This window comes from Oncorhynchus gorbuscha, linkage group LG15, assembly GCF_021184085.1.
Source record: "Oncorhynchus gorbuscha isolate QuinsamMale2020 ecotype Even-year linkage group LG15, OgorEven_v1.0, whole genome shotgun sequence".
NCBI classification, from domain to species: Eukaryota; Metazoa; Chordata; class Actinopteri; order Salmoniformes; family Salmonidae; genus Oncorhynchus; species Oncorhynchus gorbuscha.
In genome coordinates this window covers 31,096,062-31,123,550 of record NC_060187.1, presented here as the reverse complement: position 1 = coordinate 31,123,550, position 27,489 = coordinate 31,096,062, and the positions used below count along the sequence as shown (strand labels likewise).

Genomic DNA, 27,489 nt, shown 5'->3' with positions numbered 1-27,489 from the left:
TTTGGTCAGACAAGTGGGTTTGAAGGCTTCGGGCGTCCTGGTGAATGACATTGATCCAAGCGCATGCTAATTGCCATTGTGCCGGCGTTGAGAGCAGCACCTGTATGTGCATGCATCCTGGGGTCTTTCAACTTCCTGGCTCTCGGGAGGCATCACAACAAGGTCTCAAGGCCAAAGCTGCAGTAGAGATGTCCACCATCTCAAAGACTTGCTGCATAAATGTGCATCTAAATGTTTCTGTGTGTGCGAGGGTGTGTGTGTGTGCTTATGTGTGTCTATATATATATATATAGACTGTCAACTATCATTAGTGAAGAACAAATCATGCACAAGAGCTCTTCTTCCACAGCATCGTTGAGTGTATGCATATAACGACTCACTGGTACACACAGCAGGATGTTGAGAGACCTGGCTAGTATCTGGCTAGAGTGGAGGTGGTGGTTCCTCCCTACCTGTCTCTGCTGTATCACAGACTCTGTGGGCGTTGGAGTGACGATCACTCCATTCTCTGGAGAGTGATGTCAGATGTGCTATTTATCACCCTGGACTCTACTTCAGAGGGGGCTTGAGCATGGGAGAGCACGTCCATGACAGGGGCACTCACTTTGATTAAGACTCCTGTGTTTGTTCCCTACCACTGTCTGAATACAATCCATCTATAGGGCCACCATGCACTCTCCTCTTCCTTAACTCCTCTCTTCTCTGACTCCGATCGTTTTGGCCATTGACCGACCCTCTACGATCCCCCTATCTCAAAGCATGCATCACCTTCTCAACTCCAAACATTAGTCCCATGGAGCTGGGAAACCTTGCCATCCTATAGGCATCAGGCAGGATGTAAACCATCACCTTTGTGTAGTAAAGCCCGTGGAACGATTAAAGTGAGAGGAGAAAGGAGAGGCAGAGGGGACAGAGATTGGTCCTGTTGTAACAGCTCCAATGATTCCACACTGGGGGAATATTGACTGGAATGCGCCTGGAGGTCAATCGAAGTTCACATGGCAGGACCATATTTATGACAATCTATAAAAACACAAGCCTGGAAGTATAGGCTAGTATGTTGGTGGGCTAGTTGTATTTTTTTCACATCAGATTGATTGCTGCTTTTTCGTAATGTTCTGCGAACCAACCACCCAACGGTCACTCATTCCTTAAGGGCCGTGGAGGATATTGTTTTTTTAATAACCCGTTGTATTAGCAAGCAAGCAGTGCATTCCTGCCAATCATCTCATCCCTCCTTCCCTCTCATCCCAGTGCACAGTCACCACTCTTGTTTACACTCAACCACGTCACCCTCTCTGTTCTGCTGCCAGAAGAGTCATTCTGTACTTGTATGACATAGTGGTGTCTCCAATGCATTAATAGGTTGTTTCAAAATGTCATGGTCTAAAATGTCATTTCCAATGCCAAAAACAAAGTTGTATTAACAGCTAAATCTGAGCTAATTCAGAGAGAGAGAGAGAGAGAGAGAGAGAGAGAGAGAGAGAGAGAGAGAGAGAGAGAGAGAGAGAGAGAGAGAGAGAGAGAGAGAGAGAGAGAGAGAGAGAGAGAGACCTCTTAGCGAATGACAGGTGTGACTAATAGTGATAACAATAGGAACCTAATTCCTATTGAGAGAGAGAGAGAGAGAGAGAGAGCTCTGACCACAGACCCATTGGGCCGTCTGTCTAGGTTCTGGATGGGTATGGGAATGGGAACAGTTGTGTCTTTGCACCGCCTGTATGTCCCTTGACTAAATGATACAGTAGAAGACAAGGCATTTACGTCCCCTTTGTTTCCAGTGAAACAGGATTGCTGCTATGATGAGAACACTCCAGTCAGTGAGCTTGCTCTATTTCTAAAATGTTACAGTAAATTAAGCTACTATAGCAAGATGTATTGTTCTGTTTTTTTAGGCTCTGACACACAAGCTTTTCACAGCACGTGACCTTTCCTGTGCCTTTATCTGCTTTGAAGCATGAGCCTGTGTGCTCTTCTCAGGGTCTGCTTCTCAGTGTAACCTCCTGCACCCGACATGTGGACATCAATTCCCTATGATAAATAAATGGTTGTCATGCTAGATCCCTGTGCCGCTATTGCCTGTGAAGAGACCTTTCTGGGTAATAGGCTCTAATAGTCCCTGTGCCTGGATCCATCTTAACAAGAAGGGATCAGTTAAGTTGTCTGCTGGATAGAGTCACCTGGGGGATGGCGCTAGTGCTCACTAAGCCTTACTAACCGAGACGAGGAACGGGAACCTCTATCTCTCTCTTCCCCCAGACACTATCAGACTGTGGCTTCGGTGACAAATCCCCTTTTTGTGTTCTGTGAAAGCAGTAGAATTATTTTCTGAAACAGATTAGGCTATCGTTGTGAAGGCGAGTTATCATGTTGAATAAAAAAGAAGCCACAATGTTTATACTTTATTTTTTGGGTTAACAACACGTTATGATGGTTAATCCTGACTGGGGGATTGCTGCCGTGTGGAATCCTTTAAGGGATCTGCCCTAAATTCCATGCTGTCATCTAACATAGTAGCGTTGGTGTGGGTCAGATAACCTCTTGCTCCCATCGTTGTGCTTCTGCCACCCAAACCAAATCTTTTATAGTAGAACAGAGGGGGGGAGTTAAACACTCCGATTGTCCAAACTGTGAGCAAATTGTAATGGAAATTTGCAGCTGGCAACACAGATGTGCATAGCTGAAAGCCCTAGTTTAATGTGCCAATCCTGTTTGCTGGAGTACTCAGTCTTCAAGAGCCTGAGTGAGTGGTTTTGGGAAATGATGTCCAGCCTCAATAGTGGGAATTTAGGCTTGTTCCATATGATAATGGTCAAATTGTGAGTTACTGACATTTTTGCAACGTACATCAGAATAACACTTAGAATATTAAACTGATTCTATTCGACCTTTACAGAAGATGTATTGTCTGAAATGGGCCTTGTTGGAAAACTGTTTGAAACCCATCATGATGCACAATGCCCTTTCCTTTCCTTTTCCGAAGTGAAGTAGTCCACAATGTTGTTGAGTTTTTATTAGGCAAGACATATTCAGCCCCTTTAGTCCAAAGATTTAGACTTGACCATGAAAGAACAACACTTTATTTATTTCCTGTCGTTGGTGTGCTCTGTCATTTGGTGTTATCACTGTAATACGCTGCGTGGCAATTTATTGGCAGACAATCATTGCAACTCATGGCACTCCATTTTAAACAGCGCTAACACAAATTCATGTTTGGTCATGTTTCAATTATTCATATTGGCACGCTTTGATCCTAATAACTTCTAAAGTAGCTCAGCAGGCTGTTATCAGCACAGTGTAATGCTGAAACATTAGTACAACACTTGGTGTCAAATCAATAATAATTAGCGAATAAAAGTCATTTATTATTTGATTATTCCAGAGCCATGAATAGTTGTATTGAATTGGCTAGCTCCAGCTAAACATTTGCCCTTGTACAACAGCTTAGTCAATGTGACCCTTAGTGTGATGAAAAAGGGACACATTTTATGCCGTCGTAAAACAAGTTCAATATAGCGATGACAATCTGTCTCCCAGTCCAATGTTGTGGTAAAGCAGGTTATGCACAGCAACATGGCTGCATGAGAACATTTATTTTATCTTCTATGTTACCTGTCACAGAGAATCCCTCCACATCACTCCCAGTTCCCTTGTGTGGTACACAGCATCGTTTACGTGGATTGGATTTACTTGCAGATTGATCTGCTCAAAATAATGAAGGGCTTTTGATTTCCCCCGAGTCGGCTGGGCTTCGTCGCTCCTCACTCACTGAAATCATTGCTGATGGCTCTCTCAGGCCTGGCTCCCTCTATCCACCTGGAATTAACTGCTGAAACACAAAGCTTTTGGCATTATGACTGTAGTTAGATTACCCTATCAGTGTGGAGATAACACTCCTTTAATAATCAACGCCTGCATGTGTCAGCTGACAAAACCAAAGGGATGGAGTTGAGGACAGAGGACAGAGGACAGAGATGTGAGACGGAATGGGCTGCCCGTTTGTCGGGTTGAAAGTGTCCGTTTTTGGGGGGGACTATACTGAAAAGTATACTGAAAATGTCCTTTTTCTAATATGTACTTTATCGTAATAATGAATTCATCCTGAATTATTGATTTACCTTAGGGTCTGGGAAGAGACTGATTTAGTCCCTGGAGAGCAATTTGTTTCATTGGACTAGGAGGATACAGCTTTCATTAGCACGGTCTTCATTAGCACAGTATACTGTATGTTTGGGGTTCTGTGAGACACGTGTGTGTACACATACACGCACACACACAGTATGATGCACCCATGTACAGTACATCAGCATGATTTCAAATGACGGATCTTAAACAGATCTTCAAGGCTGTTTTTAGCTGCAATGGAAATCAATTGGCCTTCTGTAGTTGTTTTCACGACAACACATCCAGCTTTCCTCCAAGGTGGCTGCTGTTCCTGTTGATTTCATTATCATGCTAGCAGTTTAATGTGGTTACATTTTGTCATGTCACTATCTGTGTGCTTGATAGCTTCTTGATTATGTCCACATGAACGATGAAATGCACGTGGTGGTACTGCAGTGGAACAACGTTTGCTGTTCTGTAGCTGCATGCAATTCACAAGACACCATGTAAACCGGATTGTTCTGAGAAATGTGTGAAACATAAACATTTAGAGTAGATGCTCAAATTTGACACAATGCTTTTATATGGTTGAGGCTGCTGATTTGTTTATGAATACCTGCATTTACTGTCACGTTCGTCTGAATAAATGCAGAGAAGAATGGGAGAAACTCTCCAAACACAGGTGTGCCAAGCTTGTAGCGAATGGACTGTACCCTCACATAGGTTATTTGCGATGCCTTAAACAGGCTCTTTCTAAACATATCCCTGATAATCGCCTTAAGGGGATATTATCAGGGTGATCTCAGATAGACCCAGAGATAGCACATGAGTGTTGGTGTGAGTTTTCTACCCTGGCTCAGCCCTATCCCTGTGGGGAGGTGCTGGGTGTTAAAGCCAAGCTGCTAATGAACGTGCCTTCAGCCACAGGGAAGCAGCAGTATCCATCTTCATTAAGTCACACTTTTGTTTTTAACCCACGCTGACCTTCTTTGCATGCATCCACAGTTTCAATGCCATGGTATTCTTTTTCATAGCCACAATTGTATTTCATGCTCTTACTGTAAATAATGTTACAAGTTGTGGACAGATGCTCTTTTTTTCTCTTGCTTTCTGTATGGGGGCGGCAGCGGAGCCTAGTGGTTAGCGCGTTGGACTAGTAACCGGAAGGTTGCAAGTTCAAACCCCCGAGCTGACAAGGTACAAATCTGTCGTTCTGCCCCTGAACAGGCAGTTAACCCACTGTTCCCAGGCCGTCATTGAAAATAAGAATGTGTTCTTAACTGACTTGCCTGGTTAAATAAAGGTAAAATAAAAAAATAAAAAAAAATGGGCTCAGAATCAAGCCAGAAAGGAAAATTGTTTCAAACCCACTGTTGAAATATGAATCATTGAGGAAATTGGTGGCATCGCGGTGTGCTATGAACATTTGTGTGGTGGACTCATGGAGGGGCATTTGCAGTCTGAATGGGTTAAGCAATCAACTTCAACCCCTGGTGATTTGTATGTTACCTTTCAATTCTGACAGGAAGCCTTTAGCTATTGTCACGGTGTTCAATAGTCACCTGCACAGTCACTCCTCATGGCCTCCAGGCTTTGTAAAGGAGAAAGACAATCCAACCCTCACTGTGACACCACCCTATAACCACCATTTTAATTCTAGTCAGTCTGAGAGAATGAACCCCCCCCCCCTTTCATAATAACCCACCCTCTCCAAACTGCATCACAGTCTATTTTATTGGGATATGGTCATTTGGGAATGAATTGTACTCCCAGCAGTGTGGAAGGTAAAAGCAGCTCTGAATAAGACCTAACCCCACAGGTATGGCCGGGCTCCCTGCAAGGCCACAGAACAGCTATAATAGGTGTCCTTCCTCTTCTCAAATGTGTTTTTAATGCCATTAGTGTGCCCTGCCATTATCGTACAATTAGATAGGCCCCTGTGTTAATACACCCACAGCTCGTATGCCGTCATTAACTCTGGAATACTAACAAAGAACACATTCACCCTGTGTATGGCCAGCATTCCAGCAGGCATTTCCAACGTCGCCCTTGGTGAACTAATTGAATTGCAGACCTCTGACTGTTTTTTGGGACCGGATGTCGATCATTTCAATATACAAGGGCATTACTAGTCATGTAGGAACATTTACCCTCCATGTGTTGCCAGGAAGAGTTATGTCCGTTTGGCCATTAGTACAACCCCCCTCCATCTGTACCCTCCTTGTTCATCAGCATTTGAAAAACCCCCTGTGAATGAATATGCTAAATGAATCCAGCATAAAGAGCTCTGCCTGCCTGCATGGTGTTCTTGTTTAGGAGACCAGCCCTGTAAAGGGGGAAATCTTTCCAACCATGAGTTATCAGATGTAGCCCGACGGCCATGAAACACGATAGGGAGGGCGAGTTCAGGGACTTTGGCTGATTGTTCCGGAGATGCTTCAACAGTTTTACACATACATGGCCGACTGCCCACCAATATGATAATCCGTGCCCTCAGGCATCTCTGTGTTATTGTTGTGCAGAAGGAAGAGAAAGAAATAAACAGATTTGCAGTTTATGACCCGTCACTTGCCATCCCATCATGCACTAGTTGCGTGCTGCAATTAATGTTATTGACTCATTGTGTTGATGAATGGAGACAGCAGATGAGTTAACAACCCAGCGTTAACCTGCTCTGCAGCACAATACTACAGTTTACACAATTGTACACAACACCCCTGAGCATTACGGATGAGGCATAGGCGAAGGACAAGGACACATGTGGCCTATTATAATACAATCAAAAGCTCTAATTATTCTTGTAAATTATACAATAGCAATAGAGAACTGCGAAGAATCATAATTCTGACTTGAGAGCTATCTAGCAACAAAAAATGTACAATTTGCAATGCCTGAGGTCACAGCAGGGAGTCTCAGTGCTCCTCAATGCTCTTTACAGATGTATGTGCACTGGCTGATGAGTAACCATTGGATACTCTTTACAGAGAGCTAGCTCCCGCTCTCATTTCTCACTCAGTGTGCCACAGTGGCTCTGTGTGAACTTGGCATGTCACAAATGTCATTGTGTAATTCCCTCTGTCATCCGCAGCGTGGTTGCTGTGGCCGTGGCGTCCGAGGCCCTTGGTGGGCACAGACTAAAGATCTGCAGTGTTGACATGTGTGTCGCCAGGATTAGGGATGAATTAGCAAAGCAGTGCTGGGAGAACAGGGGGCAGTTGTTCATGACTCATCTCTTCACTGCTGCGAGAGAGAGAGAGAGAGAGAGAGAGAGAGAGAGAGAGAGAGAGAGAGAGAGAGAGAGAGAGAGAGAGAGAGAGAGAGAGAGAGAGAGAGAGAGAGAGAGAGAGAGAGAGAGAGAGGATGAGAGAGGAAGACAGGGAGAAGAAAGAAAAATATAGTTTCCCTCCCTCCTTGTGTGTGTCCTTAGTTACCAGTATAGGCTACAACTAGGCCAAGGGGAAGAGCAGGGAGGGTGGGGCAGACAGGGACATAATGGTCCTGGTAATTTACAGTACCAAGGACTTTCACTCAGACACTGGGTGTGTGTGCGCAGGCATCCGTGTGGGTGGGTGCATTCACAGGTTGGTGGATAAGGAAAGCATTTGAATCGCTCAGGTCCACCTAGCCTAGCAGCCATATTTGTCCTGTGACCCTTCTCCATGGATCAGTAGCCGTGAGCAGACACACACCTGAGCTCTCCCTAAGGCCATGGGAATGAGTGACAGAGCTCAGGGTCAAAAACATGACCTAGCATAATCGTATAGTATTTGCTTAATTTCCCTTCAAGGTCAATTCTACACGCTAGGTGCTGATCCAACACCGCTCTGCTGCCTCCTATTAAAACACATAACAAATCAAAATGTATTACATTGTCGGAATTGAAATTCCTATTCAGACGTTCATAAAACCTGATCCCATAACCACCAATGAGTTGTGTTTCCATTTGAAATGAGTGACACATTCTCTCTCTTCCCTTCCCTTGGAGAAGGTTCCTTTCCAGCTCCAGTCCATCCAAGCAGATCCTCTAAATGCATTTAAAGGTGTTTAAAGAGGGTCCTTGTGGTGCATTGTTGCTGTCAGGACCTGCGTTAACAGCTAGAGAGACACAAGACAGATAGGAGGGTTTAAGGGGCTGAGCAGCCCAGGGCCTGGCGGGATTTAGAGCCCCGCCCGGCTTCACTGCACTCCAAGCTCCAGGAATTAATAAGGCAGGACTTTACCTCGTCACGTTGTTTATTAAAAGCAGGCCCTCTTTATTTTCCATCCGTCGCTTGTTCTCCCCGCTCGGGTTATAAACACCCAGTAATCGATAGGAGACGTGGGAGGTTGGGGGGAGAGGCTTTATGGGGTTGCCTTTTGTTTTTAAATAGATCCCAGTTAGGCCTGGGATTTGGGCTGTGGTAGGAGGGGATGGAGGTGAGGCTCTGGAGAGAGACAGAGAGAGAGAGTCGGAGAGGCTCATGTGGTTCCAGGCACTCGCTGTGTATGTTAATTGAGGTTATGCACTTACTGTGCTGTGAGCATTATAACGGTGCAGTCATAACACTTGACAAAAGGTGAGTAATTCTATAAAAAAGTGAATTTACATGATACAAGGATACTGGTCTTTAGAGCATACTTTTTAGTTGGAGTGTCAGCAGCATATTTTTTTTATCTCTGGTGAGCTATTGTTGTACTCCAATGAGTCACTGCATTGAGCTGGAATTTAATGGACATAGCCTTGTCGGTGGAACATGCCTGGAATAATGAACCCTAATCAGAAGGACCTGCTGATATTTGCGCATTAATTTGAACTAGTCATTATTCATTATTTGTTTTAGCGTTTCACCTTTTATGTGGTGGACACACACTGCAAGCAAGATATTATGCCTGATTTTGTTACATTACACAGTGAAATTGGAGGAATTTAGGTAAAACTCAGGACATTATAGGGGAATTGAAGAGACAAATAATTTGGTATAGCATTCAAATCTCCCAAAGACTTACCGAGCTTGTCTTGTCATATTTGACTTTTTCCTGATATAAGATCTACACAAAACACAAATATATATGCAACATGTAAGGTGTGGCATATCAAGAAGCTGATTTAAACAGCATTTTTTTTTTTTTTAAATTTTACCTTTATTCAACCAGGCAAGTCAGTTAAGAACACATTCGTATTTTCAATGACGGCCTGGGAACAGTGGGTTAACTGCCTGTTCAGGGGCAGAACGACAGATTTGTACCTTGTCAGCTCAGGGGTTTGAACTCACAACCTTCCGGTTACTAGTCCAACGCTCTAACCACTAGGCTAGCATGATCATTACACAGGTGCACCTTGTGCTGGGGACAATAAAAGGCCACTCTAAAATGTGCAGTTTTGTCACACAACACAATGACACAGATGTCCCAAGTTTTGAGGGAGAGCGCAATTGGAATGCTGACTGCAGGAATTTCCACCAGAGCTGTTGCCAGATCATTTAATGTTCATTTCTCTACCATAAGCCACCTACAACATTGTTTAAGAGAATTTGGCAGTACATCCAACTGGCCTCACAACCGCAGACCACGAGTATGGCATCATGTGGACGAGCAGTCTGCTGATGTCAACTTTGTGAACAGCATGCCCCATGGTGGCGGTGGGGTTATTGTATTGGCAGGCATAACCTGCGGACAACGAACACAATTGCGTTTTATCGATGGAAATTTGATGCACAGAGATACTGTGACGAGACCCTGAGGCCAATTGTTGTGCCATTCATCCGCCTCCATCACCTCATGTCTCCGCATGATAATGCACAGCCCCACATCGCAAGGATCTGTACACAATTCTTGGAAGCTGAAAATGTCCCAGTTCTTCCATGGCCTGCAGTCTCACCAGACATGTCACCCATTGAGCATGTTTGGGATGCTCTGGATCGACATGTGTGACAGTGTGCTCCATTTCCCGCCAATATCCAGCAACTTCGCACAGACATTGAAGATGCGTGGGACAACATTCCACAGGCCACAATCAATAGCCTGATCAACTCTATGCAAAGGAGATGTGTCGTGCTGCATGAGGCAAATGGTGGTCACACCAGATACTGACTGGTTTTCTGATCCACGCCCCTCCCTTTTTCTAAAGGTTTCTGTTACCATCAGATGCATATCTGTATTCCCAGTCGTGAAATCCATAGATTAGGGCCTAATTCATTTATTTCAATTGACTAATTTCCTTATATGAACTGTAACTCCTTAAAATCTTTGAAATTGTTGCGTTTATATTTTTGTTCAGTATAATATTGCCTCATCGTTTGCCTGTCTGCCATTGTCAGACCACATGAATATTGTTGTACCAACAATGGTATATTGTGTGGGTGCAATATATTAGGATAACATGACATCATGTATTCTTATCATTTAAAGCTGTCGCTTCTTCATTTTCCATCTTCAGCACTGCATATTGCTGTGTGCAGTATATTGTCTTTAATATAGCTATAAGATGGTTATGACTTATAAAAAGCATCATCCACCTGTGTCAGCACAGTTCCACCAAGGGACCTGACTTGTTTATAAGCTGGCCATCTGGCTCGTGACCCCTGGACCAATATTGGCTCAAATGGGAGAATGGAAGTTAGCTGAGAGGACAAACCGGAAGCCCAGAATTAGCCCTGTGTTCACAGTGTTCTCTGTCAAAGGCTACAGAGAGAGAGAGAGAGAGAGAGAGAGAGAGAGAGAGAGAGAGAGAGAGAGAGAGAGAGAGAGAGAGAGAGAGAGAGAGAGAGAGAGAGAGAGAGAGAGAGAGAGAGAGAGAGAGGATGAGAGAGGAAGACAGGGAGAAGAAAGAAAAATATAGTTTCCCTCCCTCCTTGTGTGTGTCCTTAGTTACCAGTATAGGCTACAACTAGGCCAACTAGGCCAAGAGAGAGAGAGAGAGAGAGAGAGAGAGAGAGAGAGAGAGAGAGAGAGAGAGAGAGAGAGAGAGAGAGAGCTCTTAGCGAATGACAGGTGTGACTAATAGTGATAACAATAGGAACCTAATTCCTCTTTTGGTCAATGGCAAATGTGTTGCTCTAATTAGAAACCTGTTGGAAATAACCACAAATGCCTGCAGACAAGTAGAAAATCATTCATTAAAGATGCACTATGCAGAAATCACTCTGCCATTTGCTGGTTGCAAGTTCTAATAGTTTGTCGTTTGTGACAAAACAAGCAAGTATATGGTAGAGAATCATTGTACCATCTAAACCGCTGTGAAATATATTTTCCTTCAAAAATATTGTATTTTCAGTTGTTTGAGCTGGTGTAAAAAAAGAAGAATGTAAAAGATGCAAAAATTAAATTGAAATGGGAAGGATACAAGTAGCGCATTCTCAATAGAACAGATCTAACCGATATAACAGCTTCTTAGACTTGCTTCAATGGGAATTACAGATCTATAACATCATTTCTATGTGAATTTGGTCAGGTCGCCCAAAAAGTTACATATTGAAGTAGAAAAAGAGGAAAAAAAAGCTTCATGCAGGACAACTGTGTGAGCAGAATGCTTAGCACCGACAGCCTCGTTTATCATAGTCCCGTTGCTAGGGCAACGGGAGTTCTTGGGAATCATGTGATCCCAGGCAGTGGGTGACTGTCTTCTTAAGAGAGGGGCTCCTGTGTTTCTGCCAGCAAGGAGGGGAAAAGAGGACGAAAGACTGACATTTTCCCAAACACGAGGGTGGAGCCAGTCTTTAGATTTGTTTTGATTGCTTTGGAAAATGCCCACACATCTCCTTAATTGAACATTTCAAAAGTATGTGGTGTTTACGGAGTCTCATGTTGTGTGTGTGTGAGTGCACGTCTGTGTGTCAGCAGCAGATTAATTTAAATCACAGCACTGGGCACTGCGCAACACTTTCTCTTTGTGACAAACTGGCTCATTGCCCCTCACATGCTTAGGGGCTCTGTCTCTCTATCCATGGGTTAGTTTAAAACAGGGGCAGCAGCCAGAATTCCAGCAGATTTTTGCTGCAGGATCTCTAGTACACAGCAGAAAGCCCTTATGCAATTGTCTCAGCTCATTTGCTTTGAGTTTGCCCGGCTTATATAACAGAATGGCTTCATCGCTGCATGCGGCATTGGCGTCGGGAGGTGGTTGTGGTGGTGGTGGGGGAAGTGTCACTGCTGGCTAATATTTGTCTAATGTCTGCTTTTGGCCTTCCTCTTCCTGCTGCTGTGCACATTCACTGTGTGTTATTATTGTTGTGTTTGTGAGCAGCGTTTGTTCTCCTTTTGGTGGGTTCTGGCCATGATCATTAATGCTATTGCCAAATCTGCTACACTGCAGCCCGAAATTGGCCTACTACAAACCTTAGGATTCATTTGAGGATAAAATAGGTAGTTTAGTACAGAGATACATACAGTAATGTACCACTGGGTCTAAATTGACCTAGAGCACATGTTAAGAGCAAATATTCATCCCCCTGAGTGCCAGTGTGTACTCAGACTTTCACTTCAATCTCTGTCTTGGTGCCAGGTAATGAGTTGAGAACCCATTTTAACGTGAAGCTAAACATGACTGGAGTTTATGGAATAGTCCAAATTGTCTCTTTCTTCAAAAGCTTGGAGACTCCTATGGGGTGTGGAGGAGGCTCAAAGAGAATTATTCATTTGGTGTTTACATACTAGGTTTGACTAAATGAGACTCTGAGCAGTAGTGGTGGTGTTATTTATCGGCTTGCCTGCAGGATAGAGAGACTTGTTGAGCTCTTGAGAATATGGACAGCAAAAAGCTCTCTAAGAGGAAATCTCTCAAACATTGTTGATGCTTAATGATCGCAGTGATAAGCACTACATTATCAATGTCATTATGTTTGACTTGTCACTCTGGGTTGGATTGATGTTAGATTTGCCTCTGTTTGCTCATTTTCAAAGAACATTATTAAATGAGCTAATTACTAGGACCAGATGCATTGATGAATTCAAATATCCCGAATACATCCGTTGGTGATAGGGATGAGGCTGGGGGGGGGTCATTTAGGGGTCATAAGTCAACATATCACCATTTTTTTTTTTACCAAACAACATTTAGCCTAACTTTACCCTACCATAGTCAAAGACATCCATTCATGTAGCACATTTAGCAGAAATATAGCAGTTGAAGATCCAAGTTATTTAAAAGGTTCAAGTTATTTAACGAAAAGTAGGGCAGCTATTTTAAACTCATTTTCATTACCGCTGAAAGTCAGACACTTGAGAAACTAGAACACTCATATACTGTAGCACAATGCATTCTGAGGTTCACTGCGAGGCCACACTTGTACATGCTTAATTGATTGTGGTTGACTACAGACCACACTCTCTCACTCATAACTGTATATTATTCCATGATGTATCCTCCTTTACTGCACAGCTTATCCTTGTGTCAGATAATCACACTAGAAATATTTTCCACCCCTTGATATCAAATCAAACACCCATCCTGAGCATAGAGAGTATACATTCCAAGGGATAACATATGGAAAGGACTGTCATCCTTGAATGTATTACCACTTTGAAGTATCCTTTTTCATGTTTATGGTGATGCGGTTAGACTCCGTGGTGGAGACGAGAGGCATGTGAATTTCTCTGGATGCTGGATGTAATAGGATGCTTTAATTGGGTTAGGCTGTATAACAGGCACCCTAAGCTGGAGCTGTAATCTGGGTTTACACTGGCCCAGCATTAATCAGTTTTACATGTCCATTCAGGAAAGGCGTGCTCTGCTCAGCACTGCCAACCCAACAGGGGAGAGAAGAGGAGAGTGACTCTTCCTGTAGTGGGGGAGAAGTAGATTGGCTACTATGGCACCAGTACAAGTCTTGTAGTACTCACACAGAATCTAGCAAAAGCCTGGATACACTGACTGGAGTGTTGTTGACCTTGGAAACATAGTTCATTACTTAATTAATTAGGTGCTTTTATTTATTTCTGTCAACATTTTATCGTGAGTCCCCTTTTAGAGATCCTTAATGATATAAATTAATGAGATTCCTCAATGTCATGGCCAGGGAAATTAATTCAAAGAGGAGACACCACACTGTAGCTTTTACTGTAGCTGTTTAGAACCACCCATTGTCTTGATATTGGCATTTTCATCTGCTGAATCCCTTTGTGATGACATTTGTCTAGTTGCTTCCGCGTATCATTAAAAGTCCAGCAAAAGGGAAATCAACCGGGTTTTATTGGTCAACTCGTCAGGGACCCTGTCCAATTAGGCGGCGGAGGGTGGTGGTGTGTGCCTGTGTACTCCACCACGCCATGTGACATTTCACTCAAACCTAGAAAAAAACACACTGACAAGAAATTAAGAATTCATTTCAGACCTGTTTAGCACAGAGGCCCTTATCAAAGAGACAAATGCTTTTGTCTGCAGAGAAACAAGGAGCCGGGCCCCGTACGGCTAAATTGGCTCTCTGGCATCTTTTGTGGCTCTGAGTGACAGAAGCCCTAATCATATTCCATGGAAATGAAGTCCAGGAAGCTGGATGGTGGGTCACAATAAAAGGTTTCCTTGATATCACCATGCAAAATCAGCATGCTAAATGCTACCAGACAAGCTGTCCCCAAACATATTGAAGATAAGGGGCTGGCGTGGGGGAGGAGGGGAGGATGGAGGGACCATGGCTTTGCTGAAATGAAATCACAAAGGGAGCTTCTTACAATGAGCTGAAGTTTCAATCATTTGTTGCCATGTATCCCAGCAGCAGTGCCTTCACACCGCGGTTCATTTAAGCTAAAGGATGCCAGTGGTCAAAGGTAATGCAGAGTTTCTCCAAATAGATTAACAACAAGATGAAGGCTGACGTGCACCTTCTCCAATTTCGTAGAACACATGGCTCGGGGTAACCCTACATTAACTCTGGATATGCCCATTAAGATTTTCACTCAAAAGCTAATAATGCTGAGAGGTTGTGGTTCAGTGTCTCTCTAGGACCAGGGGATAACAGCACACTTAGCCAAGTGGTTATCCCTGATCAGAACAGGTGTGAGCTGTGAGCCACAGCAACGTTAATTGGGGTAATAAGTTGTCTTAACGCAAAACTGGTAAAACACATCTGACTCCGACCGCGATGGATTTAGAGAAGAAGCCAATCAATATGGATGAGCAAGAGACAAGTACTGTTTTTAAAGGCAGAGAGACAATCGCTGTGGGGATTGGGGTCTCAGATAGGATGGGGATGACATTTACAACTGCAGCCTTCTACCATAGCTGATTGGAGTGGATCAGAGTTACTGCTACCTAGTCAAGGTGTAGGAATACCCTAACCCTATTATTTTACATTTACATTTGAGTCATTAGTGAGTGCATACATTTGAATACTTTTTTCGTACTGGTCCCCCGTGGAAATCGAACCCACAAACATGGCCGCCTTGCTCTACAAACTGAGCTACACGGGACGTATCAGTGATAGTATCACTCTGACAAAGCAATTAGACAATCCTCATTCACAGAGTAGCTTAGTAGGCATCCCTCACAGAACAATGGATAGCTTTCATGGTATCCATATCAGTATGATAATATATTATTTGATGGTATCCATATCAATATGATAATATACTATTTGATGGTATCCATATCAATATGATAATATACTATTTGATGGTATCCATATCAATATGATAATATACTATTTGATGGTATCCATATCAATATGATAATATACTATTTGATGGTATCCATATCAATATGATAATATACTATTTGATGGTATCCATATCAATATGATAATATACTATTTGATGGTATCCATATCAATATGATAATATGCTATTTGATGGTATCCATATCAATATGATAATATACTATTTGATGGTATCCATATCAATATGATAATATACTATTTGATGGTATCCATATCAATATGATAATATACTATTTGATGGTATCCATATCAATATGATAATATACTATTTGATGGTATCCATATCAATATGATAATATACTATTTGATGGTATCCATATCAATATGATAATATACTATTTGATGGTATCCATATCAATATGATAATATACTATTTGATGGTATCCATATCAATATGATAATATACTATTTGATGGTATCCATATCAATATGATAATATACTATTTGATGGTATCCATATCAATATGATAATATGCTATTTGATGGTATCCATATCAATATGATAATATACTATTTGATGGTATCCATATCAATATGATAATATGCTATTTGATGGTATCCATATCAATATGATAATATACTATTTGATGGTATCCATATCAATATGATAATATACTATTTGATGGTATCCATATCAATATGATAATATACTATTTGATGGTATCCATATCAATATGATAATACGCTATTTGATGGTATCCATATCAATATGATAATATACTATTTGATGGTATCCATATCAATATGATAATATACTATTTGATGGTATCCATATCAATATGATAATATACTATTTGATGGTATCCATATCAATATGATAATATACTATTTGATGGTATCCATATCAGAATGATAATATACTATTTGATGGTATCCATATCAATATGATAATATACTATTTGATGGTATCCATATCAATATGATAATATACTATTTGATGGTATCCATATCAATATGATAATATACTATTTGATGGTATCCATATCAATATGATAATATACTATTTGATGGTATCCATATCAATATGATAATATACTATTTGATGGTATCCATATCAATATGATAATATGCTATTTGATGGTATCCATATCAATATGATAATATGCTATTTGATGGTATCCATATCAATATGATAATATGCTATTTGATGGTATCCATATCAATATGATAATATACTATTTGATGGTATCCATATCAATATGATAATATACTATTTGATGGTATCCATATCAGAATGATAAAGAAAATCAGCTGCCCTTCATAGACATAAACACAAGGGCTAACCAACCAACCAGCTCCCTATATCTTGAATTAACTGCTGCTGGTATTTTGAACCAGTTTTGTACGTTATCTTTGTGACATAGGACTTTATTGCTACTTTTCATCTTTTGAACTGTGGGGGGACAATAAAGGACTGTCCTTTGTTTTTTCTTAGAATTCCGCTTCCTCCTATGCCAATTCCTCCTATCTCTTAATGAGGTTCATCCCTGCCTCGGTGCTGACATTAAGATCCCTTCTTTGAATGGCATATCAATTACTCAACCTGGGAGGCGGTCCAGAGAAGTGACTCATAAATTGAGAACCCCTACTGTCAAAGAATATTGGACATCATCTTTTTGATGATTTTGTTTTATCTCCAGAATGTTCAAATGGGCTGAGAAACTAGCTGTGAAATAGCTCGTTAATCTGTGTCCATGAAAGCACGTGTCTCACATTTTGTGGAATTTGCGTGTAAAAGAGTAACAGTTTGTGAACTTGGCAACAACTATTGCTTTAGTTATCTCATAGTCTTACAAGATGACTGAATGTCCAGTCTGTTTTGGATAACCTACAGAATTTTTACTGGTAATTTCAATTGCATGACATGGTTACAGACCAGCAAGGGGGTTCTGAGTTAGAAATGCAGAATTAGGCCAACATGATTCAAGATGTTTTATACTTAGTCAATAAGGCACGAGGGGGTGTGGTATTTGACTAAGGGCTGTTCTTACGCACAACGCAATGCGGAGTGCAAGGAGACACAGCCCTTAGCCGTGGTATATTGGCCAAATATCACAAACCCCCGAGGTGCCTTATTGCTATTATAAACTTGTTACCAATGTAATTAGAACAGTAAAAATAAATGTTTTGTCATACCTATGGAATATGGTCTGAAATACCACAGCCTTCAGCCAACCATCATTTAGGGCTTGAACCACCAAGTTTATAATAGAGTATCAAAAACAGTTAGTGTCTTCAGAAACTATTCACACCCCTTGACATTTTCCACACTGTATTGTGTTACAGCCTGAATTTAACATTGATTGAATTTAGATTTGTTTGTCACTGGCCAACACACAATAATACCCTGTAATGTAAAAGTGGAATTATGTTTTACATTTTTTAAACAAATTAATAAAAAATGAAGCGAAGAGCCCGGATCTCAATCCCATTGAGCATGTCTGGGACCTGTTGGATCGGAATGTGAGGGCCATTCTCCCCAGAAATGTCTGGGAGCTTGCAGGTGCATTGGTGAAAGTGTGGGGTAACATCTTACAGCAATAACTGGCAAATCTGGTGCAGTCCACGAGGAGGAGATGCATTGCAGTACTTAATACAGCTGGTAGCCACACCAGATACTGTCTGTTACTTTTGTTGTTGACCCCCCCTTTGTTCAGGGACACATTATTCAATTTATATAAGTCACATGTCTGTGGAATTTGTTCAGTTTATGTCTCAGTTGTTGAATATTTTTATGTTCATACAAATATTTACACATGTTGAGTTTTCTGAAAATAATGCAGTTGACAGGGAGAGGACATTTCTTTTTTTGCTGAGTTTAGTTCTTAACACATACAATTATCTGTAAGGTCCCTCAGTCGAGCAGTGAATTTCAAACACAGGTTCAACCACAAAGACCTGGGAGGTTTTCCATGTCTCACAAAGAAGGGCACCTATTGGAAGATGGGTGAAAATAAAAAAAGGAGACATTAAATATCCGTTTGAGTCTGCTAAAGTTATTAATTACACTTTGGATGGTGTATCAATACACCCAGTCACTACAAAGATACAGGTGTCCTTCCTAACTCAGTTGCCGAAGAGGAAGGAAACCGCTCAGATATTTCACCATGAGAGCAATGGTGACTTTAAAACAGTTACAGAGTTTAATGGCTGTGATAGGAGAAAACTGAGGATGGATCAACAACATTGCAGTTACTCCACAATACTAACCTAACTGACAGAGTGAAAAGAAAGAAGCCTTTACAGGCTAAAAATATTCCATAACATGCATCCTGTTTGTAAAAAGGAGCTATTGTAATACTGCAAAAATTGTGACAAATTGTGACAAATTGACTTTTTGTCGTGAATACAAAGTATTATGTTTGGGGCAAAACTCATTACTGAGTACCACTCTCCATATTTTCAAGCATAGTGGTGGCTGCATCATGTTAAGTGTATGCTTGTAATCGTTAAGGACTGGGGAGTTTTTCAAGCACAGGCAAAATCCTAGGGGAAGACCTGGTTGTTTGCTTTCCACCAGACATTGGGAGATTAATTGACCTTTCAGCAGGACTATAACCTAAAATACAAGGCCAAATCTACACTGGAGTTGCTTACCAAGAAGACAATGAATGTTCCTGAGTGGACAGCTTTAACTTAAATCTACTTGAAAATCTATGGCAAGATCTGAAAATGGTTGTCTAGCAATGGTCAACAACCAATTTGACAGAACTTGAAGAATTTGGAAAATAATTATGGGTAAATGTTGCAAAATCCAGGTATGTCAAGGTATTAAAGACTCACCCAGAAACACTGAGAGCTGTAATCACTGCCAAAGGTGATTCTAACATGTATTGATTCAGGGAGTTGAATAATCTAATCAAGATTTATTCGCTTACTTTGACATTACATATTATTTTGTGTAGATCATTGACAAAAAATGACATTTAAATCAATTTTAATCCCACTTTGTAACACATCAAAATGTAGAATAAGTCAAGGGGTGTGAATACTTCCTGAAGGCACTGTACATATGTGTGATACTTGCGACTTCAGATGTCAACCAATGTTTTTAATTTAGTCCCAAAACACCTTGGTGCTTAAGTACATTTTTTTAAAGTACATGATGTATCTTCCCTTTAAATTGTCATTCATTTTTACATTAGTGAAGTTTGACTGTGGTTGGCTGGAGACCTCTTTTATTGTATTGGAGCACTGAACTGTTTACCTGCCTGTCGTCACTGCAGATTGTAATACCAGTGAAAACACCCGATGATGAACAATGAGATCCAATCTCTGTTCGGGATAGAAAACACAACAGTACTGATATACTGTTTGTTTTATCATCTGAGCAAAGAGGGCGAAAAGTGCACCTGGGAGATCGAAATAGGAATGAAAAATGCACATATATGCATGAATAGGAATAAAGAAAAAATGATTGTTTCATTTTTAGCACACCACCCCCTTTGTCAGTTGATGTGGAGCGGTTATAAAATATTATTTATCTTCTCTTAACCATACTTCATCTCTTCTCTCTCTTTATTTTCCACTTCCCTCCTTCCTCTGTTTCTCACTGCTGGGTATTAATATGTGGGTCAGCCTCAGAGGAGAATGAGGATGAATTAACATACCAGGAGTGCTGCATCCATCTCCATGAAGAATATGGTGGCCATAATAAATCATTATGAGTGCTTTGATCAGAGCTGGACTGACAGGGACTCTAATCAGCAATATTGGACACAATGCATCAGCCGCAACCCTACAGATATGCTAATGATATTAAGTTCTCGCTGGTGTCCATAAATGTGAGGGCCGGTTGGTGTTATTGACAGAATCGTCGGCTCCGGGGGGGGAGACTGGGATCGAATAGCATCATTATTCCTCACCGGGGAAAAGTGGGATCAGGCTTTGGAAACCTCTTTGAATTATCGGAATATACATTTTTATGATTAAAGTAATACACCATCTCGCTTCTGTTCGAGGATGAAATTTGAAACAAGGAATTTGCTGCCCTGGCTGAGCCATCAAATATGGATTGTGGTAGTTTTGGCCTGTGCTGTGTGAGTGGACGTTAGCAGAACAGGGGAAAGATGTGAGAAAATGGCTGACTGACTGTCTCGGTATTAGGAAGGCCAGCGCCTCTACTCATGGCAAAGGGGATATATCATACTTTTTTCACATTGTCATAATTGTATGTCTCAACTCTGGGTGAATGGAGTAATATGCGCACAGACATTTATTTCTTACATATTTGACATATTTCTTCATTCTCTGTCTAATCTCTGTCCTATTCCCTCGTTGGTTAGTGCAGGGTAAAGGACATTCTTAGGATAACTATTATTGGCAGCATGTTTCTGTTGACTGTCATGCTTTTCAAGTCTTCATGATACAAATGTCTTGGACTTTGAACTGGATTCATTCAAATGTGAACTGCACTTTTAAATGAATAATATTTCAATGGTGAAATGATAATACACAAACTAAAACCTAAAGACCTGACCAGCTTTTGCTATAGCTGTTGGTCAGAGACAATTTAATATATGAATGGACAAAACCATCCGTCACGTGACACCATTCAAGACTCAATAGTACATGGAAGACAAATTCAATCGGTTCAGATGGCGTCTCATGGAGAAAATATTGTAACATGCACAGTTTGAGCTACTCCTGGAAGTCACATTGCAGGCTAGCTCAGTGCTGCACCCTTTCATGCGTAACTCAAATTGAAGGCCAACAGGTATACTGCAGGAATCTACTAGCAACTAAATTATCCTATCCTTATCACTTCTTCTGTGTGTGATTTAAAAAATAAAAAAATTCAAGGACATACATTGAGTATTATTGGTACCATGATTTTCTTCTAAATGTTTTTTGTACTTACATGAAGATTGCAATATTTCCATTCACTATAATGGGGCATCCTGTTTTCTTTATATTTTTTTAGGTGTTAGATTAGCTTTAATATTGCAGATAGATTGTGGCTGCCGTCAATGATATTTTCCGCTAATTTCCAATCCCCATATATATATATTTTTGTAAATACATAAAATATATGTATATATTAAATATATGTTTCCTTTATTATTTCCCCTAAACCGATCATCCCTCCCCTAATTGGAGTAAACTAATGGACAACAACACTTATGCTTATACTACCAGCTTATTCATACTATATACATTTGATGTTTTACCATAGTTTTTTGTTGTTGTTTGTTTTTAGTCCCTTCCTTCAGCTCCACTCAACCCATCTATCTCTGTGTGTGTGATTGATTTGATTGATGTGTGTGTGTGATTGATTCTATTTTGTTTTCTGCAAAAGCAGTCTGCCTTGAACTTCGGTTGCTTCAATGAGAGAGGGCAGTCGTTGTCCCTTGGTCATAGAGCACCATCTGTGTTTTAGTGTGAATGTACAGCGAGTTCTAGTTCACTTCAGGACCATTTCACCATGTCACCCCTTTACATCGCTAAGAGTTTTAGGGCAAAATGAAATGGGAGGAAAAAAACATCTCTGCTCCATCTGGCCCAGTCTTTTACTTAACAGTCTTATTTAGAGAAGAGAGCTCCAAGCACCTGGTCAACTAAAGTCTGATCTCTTAAACTCTCAATGTTGTCAGTGGAGCTGAAATGTGGCGGCGGCAGCCATTGGCCCAGAACACATTTGGGTCATAAGCATGTTATTTGGGATGACTCTTTAATTGTGAGTGGTCATAGCACAGTAGTATATCAGTCCACATTGGAATATACACTGTGAGTAAATGTGATATGCAATAGAATAATCTGACGTTAGGCTTGACATGAACTGTCGTGGGACAAAGGCCACGAAACCACAATCCTGTACCTAACTCTAAACATCATCTCCACATGTTCTGGATCTTGCAGCCCGTGCCTCTCTCTTCCTCGCCCAGAGGTAAATATGCCCAGCAGCTTGCTCTCTGTTCATTCCCTTGTCTGTCCCTTCCTATCACGGGTGGCGCTTTAATTTGCTCGCCGTCTCTCGTTATCTCATTAGGATGGCTGTCAAATGGCTCCAACAATTACCATCCCTGCTCCTTCAGAAAGAGGTGTGGGCCTAATTGTGTGAGCCTGCAGGGTATCTCATCATGAGACATGGTTAGGCCTGCTCAGACTTGGAGTTTACTGGCCACCACCTCCACCACAACAGCACAACATCGTGACTCAAATGGGGGGAACCGAGGTTAATTTAAAAGCATTATTTAATTATCTTTGAGTCCTGGCCGGGAGATGAAAGTGATTTATTTTGGTCCAGATCTGATACCCTGTATTCAATCTATTGGGAAATGTTGTGACTGAAGCACTGCAGATGGTGTTTCATAATTTCTTTTCAATCAGTTCCACCTGCCCTCTGTGATAGCTTAGATATAAAATATTTCACCACCTCCTCTAAAGTGGTTTATGTCCTTGGAGATGTGGCACAAATCTGAGACAAAATCACGCAGAAAATGTATACACAAAAGTACTAGCTACTTCTCCTAGCACTGGCACTAGTAAAACTAATACCTCTACTACTGCACTACTACTGTACCACAACTTGAACCACTAATTTATTCTAAATGATATCCTGTTTGATAATGTCAAACCTAACAGCAACCATGCTCATTGTCTTCATTTGGAATGTATGATGGAAGGCAGAGAGGTAGCCCGACACATAAGGTCCAGTCAGGGCGGGGTGAGGGTGAGAGCGCGCGGCACAGAGGCAGTGAGTGTTGACCTTGTATGAGCATGTGTCTCTGGGCCGGATCCCAGGGACTGAGTCCTGAAAGGTTGGCTGAGCAGTTTCCCCGGCTGAGGTCCCAGGCCAGCCAGAAAGCAGGAGGGAATCACACACACGCACACACACACACACACACACACACACACACACACACACACACACACACACACACACACACACACACACACACACACACACACACACACACACACACACACACACACACACACACACACACACACACACACACACACACACACACACACACACACACACACACACACACTGTACCATGTGCCCTGCTGACGGGGAAAGGCTTAAGCCAGACTCTCCATGAGTTCCCAGTGTGTGAACCTCCCATTGGTTTCCAATGTAGTGCTTATGGTATCCTTCATGTAGGCTAGTTGCCATTTACTGTATTATTTATGTACAGTATGTATCTATGTCTGTGTGGTGTTGTAATTTATACTGTAGAGCATATGTAAGTATGTTTGTGCAACAATGCCCTTCATGAATGTGTAAGCCTGCGGGGCCCATTAGCTTTGGTGTGTGTCACTTTAAGTAGAGCATCTATGGCGGTGGCAGCTGGGGCCGCTGAGCTGTGGAGGGAGAATGAGCCTCTGTCTCGTTTGCTTCGCGGGAGGTCCTGGAGTGTAATAGCTGGCATCTGCGGGGCTCCCATTAGAAGGGTTCTTGCACCTCCCCAAACTGGGCTCTGTTTTCAAAGCAAATTAGCCAGCACTTCTATACTCCAATGTTCATCCTCACCTCCCGCCAAGGAAGTGTGTCGCGGCTTAAATGTCAAAACATTTAAAAAGCTGTGGTCTGGCTCCTTCATTATGGTGAACGGTCCTGGAATTGTGATGGTCTGTTTAGGTTTACTCTGCTTAAAATAATACGGTACAGGGATGTCCTTCCTGAGAGGCACCATAGAGACAACTTACGAACACTCGGCCACAAGTCAGCTGCTGTCACAGTAATTCACAGGAGAGAATACACTTAAAAGAAAATGTTTTTTACTGCGATTCAGCACATTTTCGCCTGATTGGACTTAATAGAAAACACAACCTCAACCATTCCTTGGCTCAGTAAACACTAGCTGGGTAGTTTAGTGTGTGTGTGTGTGTGTCTGTTTTGTTTTAGGGTCTTGTAGTGAGTTTCTTTGGCCAGAAGAGGGAGTAGGGTCCAGCTGTGATCCCAGAGAGAGTCATACACCTGGGTCATCTCTTGTCTCAAAGTGTGAAAGACAGAACAGTAACCTAGGTTATGCTAACGTTTAGGAGCTATAGATGTGGCAGCTGTTTCAACAGCACATAATGAGATTTTAATGATTCATACACTATAAGTGAGTTATTCTAAATGAAATGTAGAACATACCAAACCCATGTGAGACGAGGTGTGGAGCAGGGGCGTAATGTGTGAAATTTAGCCAATGTGCTGATATTGTCCAGCAGATAGATGAAATAATTGTTCCAGTTTATGATACAAGCATCAAACTTGGTACACTAATACTAGGTACCTTAAGGAACATTTTAAAGATTGGAGGCAGCCTAGGAAGCCTCCCAGTCAACCAGGTCATCCAAATTTCCTGTTAGAAGAAAATTGGGTAAAATCATTCCAAACAATAAAAAACGAGTTTGTAATGTTATCTACCCACCAAAGAAAATCCACAGAGAATATAGACAATTCTGACTATAAAGTACTCTCAAGACCTTAATAAGGTTCATATTGAGGTCATTTTAAGCATAGTCCAGCGGCTACGTAATTTTTGGGGGCACTTTGTGATTAATTATTTCTGGCTATAGTGTCATCGCAGATTGTCCATTACCCCTTGTCGGTCATTTCCAAGATGGCCACTGAAAAATAGGTTAAGAAAACCAAACTAGGTAACTGGTTGGATAAATGTCACCAGGGGTACTTTTGCTCCAGTCAGAGAGTAAGAAGATAACAGAGACGATGTCAAAGTTCACATATTTATTGAGGACATGTGGTTGGACATGGTAAAGTTGGATTTGTGTGTGGTTCTTCAACAAAGTAGATACATAATAAGCAGGTTGCATAACATAACAATCTATCTCAAATAATTTAAATTAGGAAACGACGTGACATCTTTAATGTTGTGACTCAAAAATATGCATGGAAAATAGGAAACAAACGTGCTCTTAACTTAAATGCACACAACTGGAAAGAGACTGAGGAAGGGCTTGACAGGATTTAAATACAAACTAAAGGTGTGAATGAGCCTATCAGGGCAGTCCTGATAATTAGTGACAAGGATGTGGCATTGAGAGAGAGTCAACAGGTGAAATCAACTTGGTTGATCAAGTTAATCTCAGTAGTATGCTGCTCCACTCTGAGGGCTTTTGTACATATGCCAACGAACTTTATGGGACTGGAAGTAATTCACATGGCCATATCTTCATAAATAATTGGTACATACAGCCCAGTGATGGCTTAACATGTTAGAGGAGGTCTGGAAAATACAGTAAAATGGACCAAAGTTGGCATGTAAATGTACGTATGTATCCTTTAAATTGTTTGTAGGGAAGTGGTGAAAGCGTGTGCCAACTTCCTGTTTTTTGTAAATGTTTTCATGGCTAATTCCAATAGTTTACATGTAAACACTCTAAAATGTATGAAATGGTATTTAATATGGCATTCTTTTTTTGTGTCAATTTTAAGAAATGTTTCAAGAAACCTGTACATGCCACTTTAGGTAAAATCCCATAGAAATGCCTTATGTCCAGCAGAGAGACAGCTAACCCATTATGATGAGGCCTTTCAGTCTTGAAACAAAGTGAGTAAACTACTACATAACGATAACTAGCTATAGTGGCATTGCAGATTTAATAACCCATTAAAATATAATATACCAGCTTTCCAAAATGACCTCCAACCAGCTACATTGGTTCTAATTGGACAGAATTTACATGGCCATATCTTCGTATATAATGCAGTCCAATGATGGCTTAAAATGTTTAAGGTTGTCTGGAGTATGCCTTATGTGTGTGTCCTTTATACATTTCTTGAAATTAACAAAATACAGAACATCATATTTTATATGATAACAGAAGATGGCGCCGGAAGAAATGGCAGCTGATTTACGGGCGACTAACCAATTGTTCTATTATGTGTTTTTTTTCACCTTATTTGTAACTTATTTTGTTCATAATGTTTCTGCCACTGTATCTTACGGCAAAAAAGAGCTTCTGGATATCAGAACAGCGATCACTCACCTCGGATTAGACAAAGATTTTTTCTTTAACAAGCAAGACGCACAGAATGTACTTCAGACACCCAACAAGGCCGAAATCTCCGTCATTGGCAAGAGAAAGAGATGCAGGTATAGAGACAGGGTGGGGTGCCTCATAAGGATCCGCCGACGTCAAGAGGGAAATATGCCCTTATCATCAATATTACTTGCCAACGTACAATATTTGGACAATAAATTAGACGATGTATGATCACGAATATCCTACCAACGGGACATCAAAAACTGAAACATCTTATGTTTAACCGAATCGTGGCTGAATGACAACATGGAAAACATTCAGCTGGTGGGATATACCCTGCACTGGCTAGACAGAACAGCACACTCCGGTAAGATGAGGGGGTGCAGTCTGTGTATATTGGTAAACAACAGCTGATGCACTAAATCTAAGGAGGTCTCTAGATTTTGCTCACCTGAAGGAGAGTATCTCATGATAAGCTGTACACCACACTATTTGCCAAGAGAGTTTTCATAATTTTTTTCATGGCTGTTTATCGACCACCACAAACGGACACTGGCACTAAGACCGCACTGAGTCAGCTGTATAAGGAAATAAGCAAACATGAAACCGCTTACCCAGAGGCGGCGCTCCTAGTGACTGGGGATGTTAATGCAGGGAAACTTAAATCAGTTTCACCTCATTTCTATTAGCATGTTAAGTATGCAACCACGGGTGAAAAACTCTAGATCACCTTTATTCCACACACAGAGACATGTACAAAGCTCTCCCTCACACTCCATTTGGCAAATCTGACCATAATTATATCCTCCTGATT

General features: G+C 41.3%; 1 protein-coding gene and 1 long non-coding RNA gene across 4 annotated transcripts in view; both read left to right on the top strand.

The window, feature by feature from the left end:
- Nucleotides 1-27,489, top strand: part of LOC123996923 (neuroligin-1-like) — a 277,027-nt gene that overhangs the window by 107,984 nt on the left and 141,554 nt on the right. The window lies entirely within an intron of this gene.
- The window catches only part of LOC123996924, an 80,659-nt gene continuing 61,559 nt past the window's right edge, over nt 8,390-27,489 (top strand). Inside the window, exon 1 of the long non-coding RNA XR_006832056.1 lies at nt 8,390-8,660. This is a non-coding gene — a long non-coding RNA (uncharacterized LOC123996924). The remainder of the gene's footprint in view (nt 8,661-27,489) is intronic.